At 39.6% G+C, this 24,571-nt stretch overlaps 3 pseudogenes; 1 reads left to right on the top strand and 2 right to left on the bottom strand.

Annotated features, from left to right (window-relative positions):
• Positions 1-4,294: 4,294 nt before the first annotated feature.
• Positions 4,295-5,393, top strand: LOC148032230 (uncharacterized; annotated as a pseudogene).
• Positions 5,394-6,035: 642 nt separating this feature from the next.
• Positions 6,036-6,518, bottom strand: LOC148032229 (uncharacterized; annotated as a pseudogene).
• An 8,214-nt stretch (positions 6,519-14,732) lies between these two features.
• On the bottom strand, positions 14,733-16,143 carry LOC148032228 (wall-associated receptor kinase 17-like; annotated as a pseudogene).
• Positions 16,144-24,571: the final 8,428 nt, after the last annotated feature.

Raw genomic sequence — 24,571 nt, 5'->3', positions numbered from 1 at the left:
CAAGTCCATGACCTCATCTCCCACTCCTTCTCCACTTGGCCTTGTACTGGCAGCCATAGCCAGCACTACCCTGCCTGCTCGAAGCTCTCATAACTTTCTCTACTAGCCTAATCTTACCAAGATTCCTTCTAGAGAAGTGTTCCCCCACTACTAATGCTTCTCTGTATCATCTCAGAACTTGACATTGCCCTATCTACAACTCAGCATTATAAAATTTCTCAAGTTATGTCCTATGGCCTCCATTGCCAGGCACTACCTAGGCATCTTGGAGCCTATGGATCTCACACTACAGGCCAACATTCATCATGATATCTTCTAAGAGAATCTTCCCCAACTTCAGGCGTAGCTCGGTGGCACATCAAGCCCCAACATTGATGACGATTTGGCTCAACATTGCGAAAAAACATGGTCGCTGCCTAAAACAAGCGCAGTCCTGATCGGGCCATTTTCTCCATGTATGCACAACGCGGTCATTTACTTTGTGGAGGAGCAAGGTCCCCCTAGCAACTTATAGTAGCCTAGGCATGGAAAAATCTCACTATCAAGTATATACAAGCTCGTATTAGGGAAAAGGTGGCATGGGATTTTGACTTTGAATTCTTTTTTAATGATTTTAAAAAATATATGTACTTTTTTGGGGGGGCATAATAGAACCCAATGATCAATCCTTCCCCTGGCACATGTCTAATTTTCCCCAAATGTGGAATGGGTAACATCTTGTGATAAAACAATGTTGCATTGATGTTACTCCATGCCACTACAACAAAAAGAAATGCTCTTAAGGAGCCATTCAATTGGTTTTTTCAATGACAGCTTCAAAGAATGAATACTAAAGATCAAATTGAAACTTGATAATTCATAGTATTTTTCAAGATAGAAAAGTACAAAGCTAGCTCTTAAGACCCTCTATATCTTCCTCCTCCTTAGGGATCTTTCCTCTATAATGTAGAAATTTTCTTTTCTTGTAGCCAACTATTGATTTTATATCAATTCGATTTGCTGCCAAAGCATAAGATGAGAAGGCTAGAAAGTATCTTGCTCTAGAAGTAAAGAAACCAAGACCATAACCAAAAATCATAATTGTTGTTGTCTTCTCTAAAAACATCACCTTGTGCACATTATATTGTAAGCCAGAGAAACCAAGTAGCCTTGTAAGTGCCTTGATACATAGTGTAGGCTATGTTTCTTCCTTTGAGAGGATGTTATGGAATATTAAGAAAACATGGGGATCAATCCTTGCCAAGTAATGGCTGAGTGCAACATCTTTGAATGAACTAATATCAACTCTAAACCCTTCCCCTAGTCCCAAGAAGTTATCAAAATCTTCAATCTCTAACTACAAAAACGATGAATGTCAAATGAAAATTGAAATCAAACATGCTAATGTATCTTACAAAATTGGAGATAGTAGTACCAATTGATTTTCATCATTCTCTAGCTTAGTCGGATTCCGTATATTAATTGATGATTGCGCCTCATTGGTATCTTCCAATTCTTTAACGTACTTCGACTTCTCTCTTCCAAATTGGAAAATCCAAATGGGTGATGAAGGTGGTTGAACTGCTCATGAGTAATCCCCAACTCTTTCTCAACATTCTTTTCCTTGTTGAAACAAATAGAAAGGGCATCATATGCATCAATAAACTTGTCATCTGTAATTTCAATGTCCAATTTAATTAACTCTTCTTTCGATTCATTTTTTACATTAATAATTCCATTTGTAGCATCAGAAGCCTTTGTAATGATCACTCAACAATAATCCTCCCTAAGATTGAAGAACCTTTGGGTGTGTAATAGCCGTATGTATTCCTTGTCCTTATTAATAGGAAAAGTCAGAAGAGAAGGAACAATATAGAAAGAAGAGGAGTCACATACAATATCTACATTTACATGGTTTTCTTCAATTATGGTCTCAGCTTTGAATTGGAAAAAATCTAGTTTGTTAGCAATATATGCTTCTTACTAGGGATCCAAACATTCCTCTACATCCTTCTCATTTGCCACCTCATCCAAAAGACAAAAGTTAGAACATTATAGTTCCTCCAATTGTTGTTCATCAGATTTGACAATATATTTAACAAGAGTATACACAATGAATACAACTGGTTTTGATGTAAGCCTGCATTTCCTAGAATGAGCAGAACAAAACAAATCTTGTGCACAAAACCTGTCAAGAGAATGAGATGCACACTTCCTTGTGAACAGGGCCTTCTCTGAAGGTGAGCTCCCAATAGGTATATGAACATATTCCTTTGCATCCTTTTAAACCACAGGAAATGCAAGACTTTCAAACTCAATAGACTCCTCCACAAAAAAAAATTTGCAAGAACTCAAGACATGGTCAATATCACAATCAGGGTAAAAAATATCATTTGCACTTCCATAGTAAGATAACTCCGCACCATTCTGAGAAGAAGAAAGGCTAGGAGGCTTTCTAAGGGAGAAACCTCTATGACTAAGACAATTCAGAAATGCTCAATGGTGACTTACCTTTGACTAGAGGCTTTTTAGGCATTCTCATACTTGCTGCTGAGCGAGGAGAAGAAGTAGTTGGAATTTCAGGATAAAAGGCAAGACAACTGGAACCCCTTGACCACCCTAAAGACAATATTCTTCTTTTACTCTTTGGTGTGACCACATCTTGGGAGCTTGCAAATTCTTTTGGTTGAGACATCAAAGGATGCATAATACAATATGAATAGATGAAGCGGACCACATGAAGAATGCCTGCTCGCTCCATATCATTGAATGCTAATATGGTGCAAAAATATACACATCACAGTGTTGTCGACTCTCATGTCGTATTTGTAGTCCATGATAAATCAAAAATAGGTATTTTTATAGGATCGCAATTATCGTTGCCTTATTAAAAATTTCCCAATTTAGAGATGAAAGACTTTGCAAAATCGAATCCTCAATATGTTCCATATGTACCTTCTCTAGAGGGAACCACATACTGTGCATAATACATAGAAATCCTTCTCTCACTAAAAGAACCCACGATCTCATTAACATAGATAATGTCTACAAACGCCTTATGAATTTCATGGAAGGTTCCAATTAAGCTCTCCATAGGCTGCCATTCAGTATTTGTTGACAAAAAGATATCTACCCCTACTAGCCATTGGGGGGCTATGAGAGGGGGTTAAAATATTCAAGTGTCGCATATACGATGATGGGTCCATTGCGTAGGCGACTATGTCTTCGTATAAACAACATTGAATTTTTTGAAAAAGACTTGGCATCACATAAGCAATGACAAACATCGGCATTGCTTAAGCGAATTTTGAAAGCGACGCAAAGAACGATGTTTACATGCTGCTTTGTGTCGCTTAAGCGATGCTACAAATTCATATTAACTACGTGAGATCATTCGACAAGGGATCAGTTTCGCAGGAGATCATTCGACAAGGAACTTCATTCTCAACAAGCTGGGAGCTACATGAGTGATCATTTGATAAGAGAGCTCCTTCTTTTTCCAACTATCCAGACAAGGAGGCCAGCATCCACAATTCTCTCTCTCTCTTTCACATTTTGTTATTGCCTTGGGATTCCTACTCCCTCAGCCCAATGAGTGACCCGCAGTATTGTGGAAATCCTCACATTAGCTCTAGAACACCTCATGTGGCCTAGTCTTAACAATGCAATCATACTGGCCTCTATATAAAATAAATTTTCCTTTTGAAATTCATTTTCCTTTGGAAATGCTCTTAGCACCATGAGTTTCCTTTTGATATTCATTCCAAAAATCACATTTTCTAGCATGAAGAGCCTTTCCCATCATTACATATTGCAACAATGCCAATCCTTTTTTCCTTCAAGGCAAGACATGTGATGAGATTGATAACGATAGGAACTCCAGTAGCATTGATAGAATATCCAAGAGACACTACTCCACCACTAAGAAGACTTCCTTTGCTAAAACATGTAGTGGGTAACCCATAGATTGTTGCTATGATGTGAATAAAATCTTTATTCTTTGCAGTTTGTTTTCCACTCCCAACTGATTGGTTGCATTTACCATTGTCCAATCCACTATTATGGCCTACATACAGTTTTATTTTCCATTGATATCCTAGACTAAAGTGGCCATCTCTACCTTCATGTCGCAAGCAATGGAATTGTTATGGAAAACTCAATCAAAGTGCAAAGCTTTACGTTTGCTGAAAGTAGCTTGGAGATGTGGACACATCTTGCTTGGAGTTATTTGGTCAATGTTTCTAATTAGATATATTGAGCTCTCCTCTAACAATGTATCTCTAGTCTAACATATATATTTTTTAAATATATAGATATGATAAGTGACCACACCCATAAAGTGAAGTTGGCGATCATCAAGACTTTGCTATGAGGCACTTGACTTTTTGGAGACACATTGTCAAAGGACATGGTAGATTATGTGGAGATGGATGATGCCGGTTTAGACAACGCCATCAAGATTCTTTGGAGATTTAGTATGCCCATACGTCTTGGAGAGGGTACATCCTCCCAGCCACATGCAGGAGTGGAGAAGTTTTCTCATGCACACACTACAGTGCATCGGTAAGCTTCTCGATTGATAAAATAGTCATCCTTTTTCTACATATAGAGTTCTTAATATATATATAATTTTGATGTCTTTGTTTGCTTAGGATTCCACTCCCAGGTACATCACATCACAAGAGTTAGCAGCTTACTCCTGATGTACCTCCTCCTACTCAAGTGACACTTGCTTCACAGGCTAGTGCTCGTCAGTCCCATAGGTATATCTTTTATGGCGATGATAGATTAAATATCAAGTAGTTTTTAAGAACTCACATCTTAATGTATCATATGTTTGTATTGCACGTAGGCATCAGTGGTGGCAGAGTAGCACACCACCAACCCGATTGATTGGTGAGACACCACCAGTGCCCTCACCAATACCGATGTGCATGTGCAATGGCACTTTGGGTGTCACATGCAACATCACACCTGACGGGGGTATCCTTCAAGTTAGAGCCAGCATCACCTTCAAACATCGAATGAGAGACCTATGCATGTCTTATCTATAGTGAGTTCATGTACCATGGGAGTAAGTATTATTTATTATAAAGAATATGAATTGCATTTTTTATTTAAATTACTAATTGACTTTATTTTGCAATTCAGGGATCAGCTTGAGGATGACAAGAAATATGTCATCAACACATTGGAGACGGAGTTTGGGACAGGATGGAGTTGAAAATGGTTGCTCAAGCAAATGTACAAACTCATGAGTCATCAAGGCGACAATGCATGGTAGGTAGAGAGAGAGAAATGAAACAAAATGAATTGCTATATTTACATCGTCAAAAGGCCAAAATGACCTATGAGACCAAAAAGTTACGACTTGATAGCTCTAATACCAATGTTAGGTAGAACAACGATACTAATGGTTTGCTATGGAACAAGCGTGAGATCATACATATCTCTGGTCTCTCAATCTGCATCCATGAGGCGGCTAACATGCATGGGGCCCATACTACTACCACATACATCATTAAAGCTAGGGTGAGCATAGTGTCATAGAGAGAGAGAGAGAGAGAGTAGGACTGAAGCGGAAAATGGGTAGCATGGGGGGTACTGCGGCTAAGGGTACTATGAGTACTCATTGAGGGTGCTATTGGAACTACTTTCAAGAAATGATAGAAGATTGTTGGCTTCGATGGTCTACTGCCATGCCAAGTTGATCCAAGAAACAATGCTTGATTCCGGGTACTAAAAGTTGAGATGCTGATATTGGGGTTGAAACGCGAGAGAGAAGCCTTAGTAGAGGAGGGTAATCGAACCCTAATTGAACTTTCTTTTAGTGAACTTGAAGCTAAGATTACCTTGTACACAGCTAGAGAAAGAAAAACGTGTCTGAGGGGAATCGAACCCTGACACTAGCCATATGAGGCTATCACCACAAGACTCCCCACCACCCACCCTTGTAGTAAAATTTCAAAAGAATAAAAATCATGACTTCACAGTGAATTATTTTGAGATTAAATCTTACCGAACATAGGTTGAGATCCATGAGTTGACACATAATACTAATAGTCCTCATCCTCATCTCTAAGATTAACCGTCAATAAAATTTCATCTTCATTATCCTGGTTGACTTCTTCAAACTCCTCGATCATTAAATTTGTGTTGACACTCATTTCCTCCATAGGCTCAACATCCATTATTTCTTCCTCTTTGGTGTCTATAGTGTGAGAGTCTAGATCGTTGTTGTTCTCATCATCTACAATGTCATCATGATCAAAAACAAGAATTCTACACCTCTTTGACGTCGATGTGTCTAGGTTTGAGGATGTAATCAATTCATTCTAATCTGCTTCCTTAGGGTCAACACTATCAAACAAGTGTCGACCTCTAGGTTGGACATGCACAACTTGCTACCATGGATGAACATCTATATTCTTGTAAAAGAATGCTTGTTCAACGTGAGTTGGCAAATTTTAAGGCTCTTTTGTTGCATGCAATAACTTTGAGGAGTTGACAGACCAAAATCCGGATGGTTCTCTTTTCATTATGGCATTATTGCCTTTATACTTGGCACGAAACCAATCCACCTTCAAAACCACCTGTCAAAATACACAAATCAAAACTTTAGAATTATGTATAGCTTCAAGAAATCTACATGTCATTGTTGCATGAAGAGAGATTTCATTTACTTGCTTGAATATGTGATACAATACTTCATAAATGCCGACTATGGTTCCCACGTAATCAAGTTCACTACCGACAAGAATATTGTCTCTTGAACTTGCACGTGATAATTTCTTAAAAGAGGCAACAATGCAAGAATTTTCTGTTAGACGCAAGTCATCAATAGCTTTTATCAGAATATGTTGTCCATAAACCCGCGTGGAGCTTCAAATTGATTTTCTCAAGGTATTCGCAAACATAATACATGCATTCTTCAAGCATCCATCCCTCCGCCATAGAACCCTCTAGTCTTGCTTTTTGACGTACATAACCTTTCAACACTCCCATAAATCTCTTGGCCCGAAACATCCATCGAGTGCTCACAACACCAATGAGCTCTATATTATCCACTAGATGGATTAGAAGATGAACCCAGATATCAAAAAAGGAGGTTGGAAGTTCCTTTTCCATTAAACAAAGAAGCTCTATAAATTCACGCTTCTTTTGTGGAATTGTCCCTTTGGAAATATCTTTAGATGTAATCCATCTATTAGTGAAAGAAATAAGATATTAGAGAGGTTTTAGAATGAAGATGATATCAAATGAAATTTTATACTAAAAATTAACGAGTGATAAATACCTTGTAAATGATCCAAGACGATATATTACATCTCTGACTCCTCTTGTAGTACATCCATCAATAACAAGGGGTAGAACATGATGCATACATGATCAATCCGATCAACAAAACATGAAAGAAAATAAATACTTACAAAGATCTAGATAGATTTACCTTCACAAAATTGTGCCAATCATGTGTTTTTAAACTAGACAAGCTCTTGCCATCTAGAGTGAACATGTTTCGACAAGATGCTCCATATCTTATAGGCATACGAATTGACTAAATCTTTCTGTTGATCATCTCCAGCTCTTCTATTGTGAGCACCCATAGGGCAAGCTCGTAGGTTGTCTCACATTGAGTTTCATCATACATTAGCCATAGATTGGGCTTTGAGTTTCGATCCTTTAAGTCATTTCTTGCTGGTGCTCACAAGGAACTCTAAACCACTTCCTATATAGAAAGTTCACACTATAACTGGGAAAAATAGCAACAAAACTAGTAAGAATGTAGAATTTTCTAGTTATAACTAGATCATTTTGCCATTACGAGTCTCTTTTAAGTAGTAAAGCCATTTTCATAGATAGTATCTAGAAAATTGAGCCTTATCTAGCAATATTATCTAGCAACTTATTGCATATCTAGTAAGAATATCAACATAACTAGAAAATTTTAGTTTTCACTAGTCATAACTAGCAAATACTATCCTCTAACTAGGAAATTATGGATAGTCTTTCAAGTTAACTTAAACTCATGATTTTGCTAGGTATAACTGGTAAATAAATATTCTTTGACTAGAAATTTAGGTTTGTGTAATACTCACTTATGAGCTGAGCTTTCGATTCCACACTTATAGATGTACTCACTAGTGTATGTGACGTATCCATAGCTTATACCTAGGTTGGCTTATACATTAGGCATAAGATAAGCATATGCTAGGCTAGTTGACATAAAGTAAGCACATTCTACGCTATGCATTGGAATACACTAAGTATAGCTTATATGAGGCATTTTCTAGGCATAAGGTAAGCATAGAATATGATAGGGTTATGCTAGGTATTGTCTCGTAGTATACGCTTGCCCTATGTCTAGACTATGCCTAGATTATTCATAAACATAGGATAGCCTTAACCTCTTCCTAGAATATTCTTAGACTATGTATAAGCATATACTTGGCTTATGGTATGCCTAGTTACTGCCCAACTTGCCATATGTGTACCCTATGCCTAGTCCTTGTGTACCTTAGACATACCTATGGCCAATTTGTAGCCTATACTACTTTATATACTATAAGAGTAGCCTATGCATGTACCTCGCCTATACCACTAGTCTAATCTAAGCCTAATCTTAAGCATAAGCTCTACCTTACTACAAGCCTATCCCTAACACTAATCTTTAATGTAGTCTAAGCCTAGTATATATTATATCTAGTTCTAATATAAGGTAAAGAATATAGAGAGCCAGATAGGCATATATATTATGTATTATTGCTATAAAAATAAGATATATTTAGTTATTATGTGGTTTCTCATTAATATTGGCCTATTTGTAGTATGATTTTGATTTTTTGTATGTGTGACAATGATCATATTGTGCTGAGGATAGTAGACAATTAATTTGTTTTATACTTTTGGTGAGTAGATAACTAGACAAAGTATGGAGATGTAATGATTTTAATATTCATCACTAGAGTGTAACATGAAATTATTATTATTTGGGAGACTATTATCACATGAAGCTATTTATATGCTTTTGCTAAGAAGCAATTGTACCCATCTATTTAGAATACATTATTGTCTCTATTTATATTCATTCAATTTTTAATTAATTAATTATACTTTTTGTAATTTAAAAAAAATTATAGGCTAGGTTAAGGCTTATGTTAAGGCTAATAATTTTGGGTGTGATCAAGTCATCCTCATTTACATTGTTTGCTAGTCCTATGCTTTTGTAATTACTTTGGTTCAATTTGTCATTGCAATGATCGCTCCCATACCATCTATTTGATTCTTGCAAATGGTCCATGGTCAAGTAGCAAAGTAGTGATCAAAGTATTGGCAGTGAACCACTAAAATACACCACATACTCTAGAGATTATCCTAGGGGATTGAGCATTAGTAAGAGTAGTTGAAGAAGTTAATCTTTTACTTGTGCATGAGTGACTAGCTTATTGATGAGTGGCATGTTGTTTCCCATTGCTTGGGGTAGAATTTGTCTCATTTGGCTATAGGTTGTTGAGGTGCACATGGTATCTCCCCTATATCATAAGTATATGCATGAGTCTCCCCTTGCAACATGTCTACAAGCTATCAATATTATATGAGCATATATTTGCATCAACCATGGCTATGCATGAGCATTCACTACATGGGTTAGTACCCGTGAACCACATTGCATTTTCCCTCTTCATCATGCAAGCCACACATTGTCTTTTTCACCCAACCACTTAAACACCTTAGTCCACTCAACTCTATGTAGATAGGCCACGTGATTGTTTAGCAACCTTGGAGCACTCGATTACTCGAAGTATCTCCTAACTACTTGGAGCAGTTTGGCCACATGTTTAATTAGGCAAACATTCATGCGTACTCTTCCAGATGCACATACTCAATCACATAGTCATGTAGTTGCACAATCATGCACTTTATTTAAATTCACTTGACCATGTCCACAGTCTTACCCTTGATCATGAAGGCACCCTCTAACCACATCGAGAACTTAGTTTTCCTCATCACAATAGCCACACTCAACAATTTAGGCCACATTAGGCACTTAATCACTCTAGGTAGCATTAGCACATGATTATACAATACTATTTAGGGACTTTACTACCATCACACTCTACTATTTAGTGCTCACAGCGTAGTGACATGGGATGGGTTTTGGGTATGGGATCATGAATAGAGACATGGACTAGAATTGCCATCCTTTGTCACCATCAAAGAGGGCTCCATACTTATGGAAATTAGAGACCAATTATAGTGTGCCATTTTTTCATTCTTCTTCCACATGTTTCTAATGCATGTGCATTGCAAACAAAGTTGAATAGGATCCTCTTTCTCATAGGGGCAATGTCCTAAAATAAGCATCAACATACTAAGTCTAGTTATAGGAAAAACTTCAACATTACTAGCCTCCAAAGAAACATATTAAACTTATGGAAAGGCATGGCACTCAATGTTGGTAAGGTTAGACCTTTTCTTTCTCACATATGTAAGTTTATTGCACTTACTCTAATTATCTCAAATCAGGTTAGAATTTAAGGACACATTGCCTATCTCACCTATGATCAATATTATTTGAGGTTAAAAATACCAAGATATTGTAATGAAAAATGTGATTAAAGATCAAGGCCATGATGCAAATGGGCTAGTTTCTCAAGGCATATGTTCTTTAGTCCATTTCCTTTGACATCAAAGGAGTACCACAAAATAATTAGCTATAAAGGTACCTTGTTGATTTCTTGCAGTCCAAAATTTAAATTTATTTTAAGAATTGATAGGTCAATTTAGGATTTTAGTTAATAACAAATATATCCTATTCAAAGCCCAAAGAAATCAATGAAACAGACAATCCAAGAAATGAATCAACAGCATAGTCAATCTTGAGCATTTCAATATTTGGCTATTGGTTTTCCTATTTTTCATGCTAGGCAAATACCCTCTAAGAAGGAGGTTCCACAATGGGCCAAATAAAAATTTTCTGGAAAGGTATTTGTTCATGCTCTTTTGGGTTTTCTCAGAGTTGCTTCACTATTTTTCCTAGTGGTTAGCAACTCTTAGCTTGCTCCTCTTGAGAAAATTGTGTCTACTTACAATATCACACGATCATGCACTTAATTGGTAACAAGAAAATGTAAAGCTACATAAACAATATAAATGAGGACCCGCATGAGAGAAACCTCAATACACTTTATAGTGTAGAATATATGTTTCTAGCACCCCCTCTTGATATTCTACATAAATGTTATAGTAAGGAGCAATTACAATGGTACAAAGAAACCAATAAGATGCTATAACCATGAATGTTCAAGTCTCACACATAGATTAGATGTGCCTCAAAGACAACACAAAGAAGACTTGTCAAGTATGAAGTATGGGATAAGAAAACAACTCCCTATATATGATAGCTCACCAATGTCCAACATGGTCTAAGTAAGAGTTTCTTAAACCTCCAAGAAGATCATTCAATGGTTCTCGACCATATGTAGCATTTGGAAGGCCACATAACATCAAATTACATTTGAGCCCCAAGCTATTGATCATAGCAAGGACTAGACTCATGAATCATCCCCAAGAACATGCAATTGACTTTATGAAATCAAGTGAAACAAATATACACTTAAGAAGAGCAAATCAAAAAGCATTTCTCAAGGTAATGATCTATCAAATCTTGAAAGAATAATTATGACAAAAAAAAGGGGGAATCATGTACATGACACTTGGGCCACAATCTCAAGATGTGTCCAAATACCATTTTTTCCCACAAGATGCTCCAATACTGGTCTCTATAAAGAGAACCTCATAAAAGAGGTTCAATGCCCACATAACTAGAGCCTCCATACTATTATAAATCTTCTCCATGGTCAAGGGAAATCCATACCATGGCGAGCTTAATATGAAAGCAAAGACCCTGTTGTGCACAAGCCAAGAGATTAACAAAATATTGATGATAATGGTGACTTGCACGACATGAAACAAAAAGACCAATTGGATACAATCTCCCCCATGCCTTGCGTGAGTGCTCCACAAAACATGTATTTAATATTTTATTCATCTCCAAGCTCAAAAATATCCCAAATTTACAATTAGCATGCTTTAGCTTTTGTGTTTGCTTTTGTCCAAATAAAGAATAAAGCATTCGAGTGCCCTAAGAAGAGTCGGGTTGTGTCCAAATACAATGACCAATATTCAATATTTAAATCATGCACCCATGTGCATAAAAAGTAATAAATATATGTCAAGAGGTTCAATAAATAAGCGCATCAAAATAAATATTGGTGCCACACCTAAGATGCGCGTCTATCAAAAATGATATTTTTTTCTAAATAACTTGAATACATGCTATCACCCCAGTGCTTCCCAGCACCACCACTGCCTGCTCTACACATCAACTAAAGCATTCACAATTGTTAGAAAATAATAAAATTAAACTGATAAAAGTGAATACCCAGCAGTCTTCAGCTACAAAGTAAATAAATAGGTTGGAACTCTGTCCTAACCTTAATTTAATACGAGTGCACACTCTGAACTCATAAACATCCATTAATTTAAATATGTATTTTGCGAAAACACCCACTATGGAATCACCCACTTGCACATTAAATTAACATGACACCCAAAAAGGACAGTCGTCCCCATCAACTTGTCACACAAGGAATCCACCTTGTGTACAAGCCCCGACAAATAAATATAATTTTATGAAATCCACTACAAAACCTCACGGAATCCACTATGGAATACGCCTCTTGGCATCATAGCTTGTCTGAAAAGATATGTATCATATACAATGTTTATACACCAAAGCAAGTTGTCATACACCTAAGAGAAACATATGACTTCAAGATTTTTGTATATGGGTCAAAGAAGGAAAAGGTAAAATCCTTGCACAAGTTAAGTGACCTTAGCTTTCGACATACATTTCTAATAGAGGAAAAAGGAAGGTGGTAGAGTGCATCTATATGAAAAGCAATTCGCTTTCAGTAAGGAGTGGTTAACCGCCTTCAAGGGGACTTAAGTTCTTGAGATATACTTGCAAGTAAATGCACACTCACCATGAGATCTAAAAGAAAACCTACAATAAAAAGAAAGTGAGAAAAATTCAAGTGGATGCATAATTATATTAAAACATGATGTGGTAGACATGTTAAGAAATCAACCATTCGGATTCTTAAAAGAGAAAGTTTTTGGTTTTCAAAAAGATGATGATGATGATGATTATGCTCATCAATGAGCCTAGGGAAACAAGATGTACTAGAATTAGAGCCGAAAACTTGAAAAAGCAAGGCTTACATTTAGATGAAAGCAATGCTCTTATTGATACTAGAGAATAAGATGCATCATCTAGTTCAAAAGGTGAATGGACAATAGGTAGTGATAATGATGGTGCAACACAAGAGAAAGATGAAGAAGAGTGAATGCCTTACAACAATGAAATATAACCATTTTTTAAAAACCTATTCTTGTTGAAATATCTATCATTTTTCAAATTAGTATAAACTTAGTAAATATTTTGAATTCTCATCAACATGTGTATATGGAGTCTTAGTGAATAATAAGATTTACAGGACTCATAAAATTTGTGTACTTCTATTATGGTCCCCGTTTTATTTTTCTTTCAAAATCTATGTACTTTTCAAGATGACAAATATGGTACTATTCAAAAAATTTAGTTATTTTTGTATCATATTTTTGAAAGACTGACTCAAAAAAGTGAGAATATTTCAAATATTTCTCCTAAGACGATATATTACACAAAAGGTTTGCAAGTGTGTTAAATCTATTTTCACTCTTAGGTATTGTATAATAGGTTGAGAAAGATTGGAGGTGTACAAGCACATGATCCATGAGAATTATATAAATTGTCAAAATAGAGCAAGCTAAATGGACAACTGTACTCATTGCTCTACAACATCAACCTTTGTTACACCTTCAGTGTAGCTATAGAATATTTCATTAGAATATTAATTAATTGTATACTTCCTAATGGTGAGCATGAAGTTAGGATTATTAACTTTGGCCTAGCTCATTTGAGGATTCATGTTGATACTCACATAAACTAACATTATTAACAAGGAAAAGGAAAGAAGCTTTGGCTAGGTAGGATGTCTGTTTGTTGTCAAATGATGAATGCCTCCATGTAGATACTTACTTGCAAAATTCGCATCATTTTACAATGATTCTACACTTTGGTACTTGACAAACATAGGGGTGTCAATTTTGACATGGAAAATAATGACATTCTTGATATGAATCCTTTACATGAATCCTCTATGGGACTCATGCACCCTACATGTAGAGCAACATGTGCAGAGTTTGCATCATTTTACAATGATTTTATACCTCAATACTTTAAAATTGTTGGGGTATCAATTTTGACATGGAACATACACATGTTTGATTGTTGGGGACATCTAAAGTTTTTAAACATTCTTATGGTGAAGAGTGTCCTAGAAAAGGGCTATAAAACTATGGACCTTCAAGTAAATTGTGATACATGAACAAAAGAACTCGGGGCCTAAATTTCATATGGCAGCTAAGTTTATTGAAATACCTTTTATTTGTTTGTATTAAAGGTATGTAATCGTTTAGAAACCTAAATATATTATACATAATATTAGCTTTTCCAAAATGGCATCTTAAACATATCATGTCATTTGACTGTTTACATATACAAAATTTTGGGAAAATTGCCTAAGACATGAAATACCAGTCGTCAAATTTAGGCCATCACTCATTGCCGCTCTGTAAGCTATCCCTCAACGAGCCGTTGCGGGATGGCGCACTATAAAGGAAGCGTCGAGGCTTTCCGGTAACGAGCTCGATGTGGCATCCTGGGCAATCATCAAGATGTCCATATCCATTGTGCATTCTTCTTTCGCCCCAAGCAACAGAAGATGCTCGTCTTTCGATTCATGATCCAGCTTACCCGCACTCATGGTCTGGAGGCTCCTGAGGTTGTGGTGTAAGGCTTCCAGGACCTCGCTCATGGAGGGGTGGTCTACGCCTTTGATGGCCAGGCAGCGCCATGCGAGCTTCGCCATGCCAGCTATAGACGCTCGCTGCCGCCGCATGTTCGCCATGTCAGCATCTAGCCTGGTGTCGGCGATATCCTCCATCCGGCCGTCCGCATCTTGCGCACGAAGAGCAACGCCAGGTTGGCGGAGTCGGGGTCCCTCGACCGGCTGTCCACGGCCTTGAGGCCCGTAATGAGCTCCACCAGCACCACCCCGAAGCTGTACACGTCGCTCCGGTCCGTCAGTTGGAGCGTCTGGAAATACTCCGGATCTAGGTAGCCGATGATGCCTTGCACGGCCATGGACACGTGCACGTCCCCATCAAGCACCAGCCTCGACACGCCGAAGTCCGCCTTGGCGTCCATGTTGTCATCGAGCAGGATGTTGGCCGGCTTCACGTCTTGGTGAAGGATGGGCGGAGATGCCGCCGTGTGGAGGTATGCGAGGGCGTCGACTACTTGGACAACGATGCGTAGTCGGGTGGCCCTGTCGGGAGAAGCTGCTGAAGTACCTAGACCATCTGAGGCCCATTGTTGCTGATCTAGGTGCTGCCCCAAGTCGCCATTGGACACGAATTCGTACACCAGCAGAGGCGAGGCCATCTCTAGGCAAAAGCCCAGTAGCCTCACAATGTGCCTGTGATTGATCTGTGTCAGAATTGCCATCTCATTAAGGAACTACTTGTTGGTAAGCTGCAGCCTTGCCTTCTTCACCACCACCAGCTTCCTGGTCTTCATCTTTCCCTTGTACACCATCCCGAAACCCCCCCGCGCCCAACTTCCTCTGCTCTAGGAAGTTTTGCGTCGCCTCTTTCACTTCTTCCAATGAGAAGAACCTTGTTGCCTCCCTTCCTGTCCCTGCAGCTATGTACTTTTGCAGCTCAAAAACACCATTCTGCAGGAAATATTTCTTTCTCCGCCTTCTATTTAGAATGATATTCAACCAGACAACTGCAATGATGGTTAGGATCAACACGAGCGATGCTATTCAATTGCATATCTAGATCAATATTCATCATCATGATAGTTTAATAATTCCTCATAAAACATAGGAAATTCAATATGTCTATTGAATCACCTCCAATGCTGGCAAGCACTGTCTTTAGTTTTGGAGAAAAGCCGCAGCCAGATTCCTGCCGCCTCCCATCGCCGACATGCCATCAAAACTTGTAGTGGTAGGTATAATTGCCGGCTGTGTTTTCACACCTCGTCAGTCCCTCTATGCAGTCATTGCCACCAGATCGGCACTCGTCGATATCTTGAGACACAAAACAAGATGAGCAATGTCATTAATCTCATAGAACATAAGAAGTATGATACAACAGAATAATTCATTGACCAGCACCTAGATCAAACGTAACGGTACTGAATTTCAAATCAAGCACATGTGCATCGCTTTCCATCAGCGTAGCCGTCTCCCTGGTAGCCCGTGGAGCACGAGCAAGTGTAGCCAGGAATCAATGGAACGACATTTACATGGGACCTAGCTTTTTGCAATTTCCTAAGGATAGATAACTCTTCTTTGGACATACGCGAATGAAGCTCATATCTCCTTCCTCGAAGATTCTATCTTGATGCTTCAAATCCGCGTATGCCTTCTGCCTATCCTTGGCGGCTTGGATGTCCTGTCTTATTGACTTTATTTGGTCATCCATCTCTTCCAACATCTTCCTTGAAGCTTCAACCCTCAAGGTTGGATCAGAGAAGTTTAGGGGACTTTGATAGTCATGACCATACAATGCTTGAAAAGGGGTCATCTGAATGCTTTGTTGATAAGAAGCATTATAGGCAAATTCAACCAAAGGCAAGTATTGAATCCACCTTTTTGGCTCATGACAGTAGTGTGCCCTAAGCATATCCTCGATGACTTGATTGACTCACTCTGTTTGGCCATCCGTTTGGGGATGGTAGGTGGTGCCAAAACAGAGTTGAGTCCCAATGGCTTCAGAGATAGCTCTCTAGAAGTGTGATGTGAAGAGAGAATCACGATCACTAATGATTCTTCTGGGGTAGCCCATGTATCTTGAATAGCTCCTTGATAAACAACCTTGCAATGTCTGAGGCTTTATAGTTTGTCTTTACTGGAATAAGGTGTGCAACCTTAGTAAGCATGTCAATCACAACCATGAGGGAGTGGTATCCCCCTTGAACTTGGGGTAGGCCAACAACAAAGTCCATACTGATGAATTCCCATTTTATTTGGGGAATGTCAAGTGGTTGCAACTTCCCTAGCATCTTGACATGTTCGGCTTTGATACGTTGACAAGACAAACACTCGGTGACATATTTGAGAACGTCACCTTTAAGACTCTCCCAACAGTAGCTCTTTCTAACTGCATTGAGAGTCTTGGCATAGCTAGGATGTCCTGAGAAAGGGGAATCATGAGCTTCCCACAATATCTTCTGCTTAAGTGACTGGCTTGCCAGTATACACAACCTCGTTCTATAGTAGACAAGTCCACTATTGATAGAGAATTCATGATACTTAGCATGTAGCTTTTGGTCTTGGTCCTTGATACGGATTTCCCTTAGTATCTTTTGATAGGTTGGATCATGGCATGCTTCTTCTTTAGCTAGCTCAAGTATTGGGTTGTTTGGCATGGACACCATTGTTGCTAGAGACCTAGCTGTTGATGGATTTTGCAAGATTAGTGAATTAAGGAATGCCTTGCAAGCGACTGAGTGCATCGGCAACTGCATTCTCCTTTCCCGGTCGATACTTGATTTCAAAATCATACTCCTCCAGCACTTCAATCCACCGACGTTGCCTCACGTAAAGCTCGTTCTAGGTAAAGATCCACTTGAGATTTTTATGATCAGTCATCACTACTGCAAACTTGTTACCCAGCAGGTAGTGTTTCCAAAGCTTTAGGGCATGGATGACAACTAAAAATTCTAGATAATGGGTAGCATAATTCTTCTCATGACTCTTCAGTTTCCTTGAAGAGTAGGCTATCGGGTGATCTTCCTGCATGAGCACACATCCAAAGGCAAGTGCACTAGCATCAGTTACTACCTCAAACTCCTTACTGAGGTCTAGAAGTTTTAGGATAGGTGCTGATACCAAACTTTGCTTTAATCTATCGAAGATGGTTTGTTCGGGAGTTGACCATGCAATGGATGTTTGCTAGTTCAGTGAGTCTGTCAGAGGTGCTACAATCAAAGCATAATTTTTTATGAAGACCCTATATCATCTTGTTTATCCAAGAAAACTGTGTATTTCCTTGACAGTTGTTGGTATTGGCCATTCTAGCACATCTCTCACCTTGGTTGGGTCCACTGAGATTCCTTCCGCTGATACGATGAATCCCAGATATTCAATCTAACGCTTGAAGAATGCACACTTCTTCATCTTAGCATACAACTTAAGTGCCCTCATTTTCTCTAGGACTGAGAGCGGAATTTTGGTGCTGAGAGTTGCTTTAAAATAGCTAAAAATTATGAATATCAAGGGAAAAATATCCAATGTCAAAGGCGACGGCTCGACCTAGGACGATTTTAAGTGTCAAAGTGCTCTAAGGACGCGTGGGAAACACTTGCAGATTTTTAGTAAATTTTCCATGCACCTGTGGTGGTCAATGGAGCTATCAGTCAGTGCGGGATGCCGAGACAGGCTCACAAAAATTTTCAAACTGCGATTTGGACACCGTATACGCAAGAGGCAATGAAAAGGCCAAACGGCCGGTCAAGAATTGGGAGGGTGCCCAAGAATTGAGAAATGAGGGGGTGCCTTTGTGAAGGGGCACCCCCCTTCTAAAAAAATTGTGATGGAGGGGGAGCGGCGGCTGATCAGGCCGCCGAAAAAAATGGCGCTTCCCCCCCCCCCCCCCCAAATCAAGATGAGAGCTTCAATGTAAGCTATGAATCCAAGCACAGCAGGGTGTTGCACTCCTTCCGCGCTCCGCATCGCTCTGGTTTATGCAGCAAATGGCACCCTGTAGAGGGAGAGAGAAAATCAGTATTTCTCTCTCCTCTAAGAGGGAGTTCATGTGAGAAGAAGAAGGAATAAGAAAGAATGGTGGAGGCTTGTCCGGCATGGATCGGATTGCTTCCCGGGCTGGAAGTGGTGATTTGTGATCATGCTGAACATGAAGTGCTACTGATTTTCAGATTTGCAGCCATGGACATGAAACTCGAAACACGCAAATAAGCGGTAATTCAATTTTTTCAAATGAAATTTGAGATTTCATGGCTTTTGATTGATAAAATGTTGTTCATGTGGGCTAAAAATTGTTTATGTTGCTGTTTTCCATGAGTACTTGTTAATCTTAATCCAAAAATCAGAAAAATATGCATCTTGTGGCTCAAAATAATACACTAAAACACGTAAAATATGGAAAATCAAGGGAAAATGATGTTTTTGGGCATAAAAATGGAAAATTGAATAGGAACACCAACTAAATTTTCATTTTTGCTGCAAGAAAGAACTAAGGGCCACAGCCCATAACCTATTTTGAATTTTAAATAATTAAATAATGCAAAAAATAAGGGAAAATACAAGGAAAATAGAGGAAAATCACTAAAAATAAGGGAAAAATGCATTTTGGATGCGAAAAATTAATGAAAATTAAGAACAATGTTTGTGAATGTTTGGCGGGGCTGAAGCATGAGGATTTGCCTCAATTCAACTACACTTTCTTGTTCTAGTGTGTTTTTCCCACTTTTTACACATAAAATGATGACAAAATGCCTCATAAATCTATACAACAATGCAACATTTGATCGAGGGGAGGGTACAGTGGTTAAAATGTGTCTAAATGCGGAGTCAAATGATGAAAAGATTGTTGTTTTTGTTTGCATGCCATAAGGGTCAGTGAATAATTATAAAATAAGAGCCTAGTAGCACGAGGGTTTCCTTGGTGCTAGGCTCGTGCAATGCCGCATAAGAACGGTAGTTGAAAATCATTGAAAGGATGTTTTGCACATGTGCACAATATTGATTTCATAACTGTTTGAGTACTTAGCATCCACAATATGCATAAATCATGGAAATATTTAAAGGTATCAGAAATCCTGGATGCACAACAATTGCTTTCATTAGGACCTTGACCCACGTTGAGTGAGAGACAGGACACCCTAAGCCATAGGCTAGTTGTGGGGTCTAGGGGAAAGAGAAGTAAGGACAATGGTACATTCCTGTATATGATTAAATGGTACCTTGAGTGGATTTTGTGCGACATGTTTATATGTTAAGCGACGCATCGAGGGGCCAATCCCCAAGGTGTAGGAGAGTCACAGAGGGGTGGCGGCACTCAGCCGTTGGAGGACCCCCTATGTCTGTGCTTCATGCCGTTAGGCAATGTGTAAGGAACTCCCTCTGAGAAGTAGTGGGTGAGAGAAGAGTGGACTACAAACGACGTAATACAAATGCAAGGCATTTAGGAAGGCAATGTATGTGTCATCAACACTCCTGGCCACGAGGCCATGGGGTTGTTGAGCGCGTGAGATAGAGGTCCGGCTAGTGCACGAGCCAGTGCCGGCCCGTTTTAGGTTCCATCAGTGGTGCGTCTGCCGGGAGCCGCTTAAAAGTGGCGGTCCTCGAATCCTGGTTGTCTAGGGACCAACTAGTAGTTTATGCCAAAGGATACTGAGATTGATCCGTTATTTAACGATAAGCATCGTCTAGCAGAAATCCAAAAGCAAGAGAGAGACGAAAGAGCTAGGCGACGTGCTGAAATTTTTAGGAGATATTCCCCTAAGGGTAGTGGTGTTGAACCCTTAAGAGGGAGTGGATCTAATGGTCTTGGGGCCACAAGCAGTAAGTTAGGAGAAGGTGGAAGCTCTAGTGCTTCCCTGTCTTCCATAAGTCAGTCTATATCAAGTGCGGGAGGTGTAACCCCACCGTTCCCTATTCCTAGTGCAAATCCAATCCTCGTCATGGCGCAACCTATTGCAATTCCAGCAGGAACGATGGATTTTTCGGCTCTAGGTTACCCGCTACCCATTTTTAATGGGTTAGTTGAGGAAGATGTGGAACGTCATATTAGGGAGTTTCAAAAGCTTATGTTTAACTGTTGCATTCAAGAAGATTGACATTTAATGATGTTCTTCAACATGACTCTCAAAGGAAGAGCTGCCATATGGTATCATGGTTTAGAAGCCGGAACCATATTGAATATTGATTCATTTTATGGAGCTTTTCAAAGGGAGTTTGCCCCTGAAAGAGGTGGGCAATATTGGTTGCGTGTACTCAACGTGACCCGCCAAGAACCACATGAGGATATTTGTGCTTATGCGAAGAAAATAAAAGAGGTTTTCCGTAAGTTGGACACCTCTATTCCCATCCCTGCAGCTGCCCAATTGCAATATTTCCTACATGGTTTGGAATATCCAATTGCAGTTGAGTAGTGTCCCCTTGGGGGATATAGATACTGCCATTACACGAGCACAAGAGGTGGAATCCCGACTACAAGCAGCCTATGCTTCTCGAGGTAATTTGAATATGGGTTTAGCGATGGCCAATGGCAGTAATGGCCAAGGGATATCGATAGCTAACCCTAATGGGAGAGGGAACATGATGCAGAATGTCCCTTTATTACCAGCTCCCCCTAGCATGTCAATGCCTACGGGCAGTCGAATGGCTCCAAATGGTGGAGGCCAGGCGGTTAATTCTAATACCATGCCTGTGGCTCAACAACCAGTGCCTAATCAAATTGTTAGACCGATGGAACGACATGGTAATGACCAAGGCTATGAGTTGAGCGCTTCCAATGTTCTTGGCGAGGTTAAGGACATGATGAAGCATTATACCGACATGATCACCGAGCAATATCGGCAAATAGCCGTTGATGTCAACTTCCTTAAAAAACAACAAAATTTGATAGGAAGTAGATACCCAAAGGAGGGTGCACCTTCGAGGTTTAGTTGCAAATGGTGTGGTGGGCAGCACTATCCAAGAAATTGCCCAAATGTTAAGTGCGACATTTGTGGAAAATCTGGCCATTTAGCAGCTACTTGCTGGAGTAAGATCAGTTCCCTCCAGCGAGGAAGTCGGCAACCAGGGCCTCTTAATCATCGTGCGCAAGGAAATGATTCCCAGCGAGAAGATGGGCCTAAACAGATACTCCAACGACCAAAGACTACAGTGGAGGAGCTACCTAGTGGTAGTGGGGTTAGTTTGATTGAGGCTGTATGCATTAATGATGCTGAAACCTCCAATCTACGAGCTTTTCTTACAAGAGGTCAAAAGGGTAGAGAAGCCGACAAGGATAAGCCTGTCGAGGGAAACCCTAAACAAGGCGACAAAGGAACACAAGTTTTGGATCCTGCCATGGAAGGGGGACCTTTGAAGCCCGTGAAAAGTAAAGCCGATAAGGAACCACCAAAGAAGAAGGTGAAAGTTAAAAAAGAGGCAATAAAGCCGGTTCAGCGACCTAAAGAGCGGATGGTTTGGCGTGAAAAGCGAGCTCTATCGAACTATCATGAATTTGATTTGGCGAGCTCTCTTTGCGAAGTCAAGCCGGACGTGAACCTCTTACAGCTTATTAAGCTTTCCCCAGGAGTACGCAAGGAATTTAGAAAGATCCTACGTACCGGGTATATCGTAGAACCTTTGGGTATTGCGTAAGTTGGTGATGACTGGTTTGAGCATGCTGAGAAGCATTGCCCAAGGGTTGCAGCCTATGTCGATGGGATATTAGTAGATTATGCCATTGTCGACACGAGATCATCTGTTAACATTATGAGTTCTGAACTGATGGAAAGGTTGGGTCTTGCAATCCAGAAAGATACCTCCACAATCCTCAGAATTGGAGATGATAGTTTGAGACAGTCGGAAGGCTACATTACTAAGGTCCATGTTAATGTTGCAAATGTAGAATGCTTGTTGGACTTTAGAGTGATTCGTTTTGCAGGCCGGCCAAGTTACCAAGTATTACTTGGATGACCTTGGATCTTGCAAGCGGACTGCCAAGTAGATGTACTGGCCGGTCGACTAATATTAGAAGATTGGAGACATTAGAAGATTTATCTGCCAGTGAGACATCATCGAGTGATGAGTCCAAAGAGGGATCCATCACGGAAGACATCTATCAGATCGTATAAGAGATGCAGATGTTATCGAGCTAGACCTTGGTACGCCTGATGATTCGCGGCCAATTAAATTAGGTTTTATGCTCAACACAATAGAAAGGGAGGACTATGTGGCCCTGATCCAGGAATTCCGTGATATCTTTGCCTGGAGTTATGATGAGTTGAGAGGCATTCCTTCTAGTCTTGCTATTCATACAATTCCGTTGAAAGAGGGTAGTCGTCCTATACGGTAGAAAGTAAGGCGTATGCCTTTTGAACTGAGGAACGGGCTGTTTGAAGAGTTACAGAAGCTTCGGAAAGCAGGTTTGATTTTTCCTGTGCAACACACGGAATGGTGTTTGCCAGTTGTGATCAGAAAGAAGAAGAATAATCAAATTCGATTATGTGTAGACTTTAGGGAGCTGAATAAGCAGACAATGAAGGACTACTACCCGTTGCTATTTATTGACCAGATTTTGGATCAATTAGTGGGTAGGAAAATATATTCGTTCATGGATTACTTTACAGGATATAACTAGATGGCAATTGCAGAAGAGGACAAGTTGAAACCAACTTTTATTACTGTATTTGGTACTTTTGCGTACCATGTGATGGCCTTTGGTTTATGCAATGCGCCTAGTTCGTGGCAACGAACAGCAGATAAGACATTCGGTGACATATCCCCTGAAGAGTTGAAGGTGTTTATTGATGACTTAGGGGCTACCACCGTGAGAGGAAGGCAATTGACCATTTTAAGAAAATTTTTTGAGCGTTGTAGACAATTTTGTATCGCTCTAAACCCACGGAAGTGTGTTTTTGGAGTACCTTATGGGCTATTGCTGGGTCATGTGGTCAGTTTGGTAGGAATTGCGACAGACCCCGAGAAGGTCAAAGTTATAGTTGCCATGGGTCCACCACGCACTCCGAAGGAAGTTCATAGCTTTCTGTCTTCGGTTGGTTATTATCGTAGATTTATAAACGCCTTGGCAGAAAGAACGTTGCCGCTTATAAATTTATTATCTTTTAACTGTTTGTTTGAATGGGGTGACCCTTGTAAGGTAGCATTCGACGATGTGAAACAGGAGCTAGCAAGAGTGCCCGTTTTAAAAGCACCTAAAAGAGGTGAGGTGTTCTATATATTCTCAGCAGCCACCATGTATAGTATCAGCTGCTGTTTAGCCCAAATTTGGGAAGAGAAGTGGTACCACCCGATTGCGTTTGCTAGTTGGAAGCTGGGGGTATCTGAAATCAATTATACTTACATGGAGAAGTTGTGTCTAGCGATGGTCTTTGGGACTAAGAAATTTAGGCATTATATTCTCTACGAGAAAGTCGTGCTTTATACGAAGGCGAAGGGACTTCGATTATTGATGAATAAGCTACAGCCGCCTGATCGTCTAGCAAAGTGGTTGATCACTTTGCAGGAATTTGATTATGAAATCCGTAGTAAGCCACCAAAGGTTGCAAGGCATCGTGGAATGTCTTGTGGACTTTGGGGAGCCGAAAGAATTTGTGGCTGAAGGTAGTGACATGGAGTTGTTATTTAAAATAGATACGGCATCTATTCCCTTC

Source organism: Lygodium microphyllum, chromosome 8 (assembly GCF_053477565.2).
Source record: "Lygodium microphyllum isolate KBCC chromosome 8, Lygodium_microphyllum_v1.1.10, whole genome shotgun sequence".
Classification (NCBI taxonomy): domain Eukaryota; kingdom Viridiplantae; phylum Streptophyta; class Polypodiopsida; order Schizaeales; family Lygodiaceae; genus Lygodium; species Lygodium microphyllum.
Note: the sequence above shows the minus strand (reverse complement) of the source record. Positions and strands in the feature narration are given on the sequence as shown.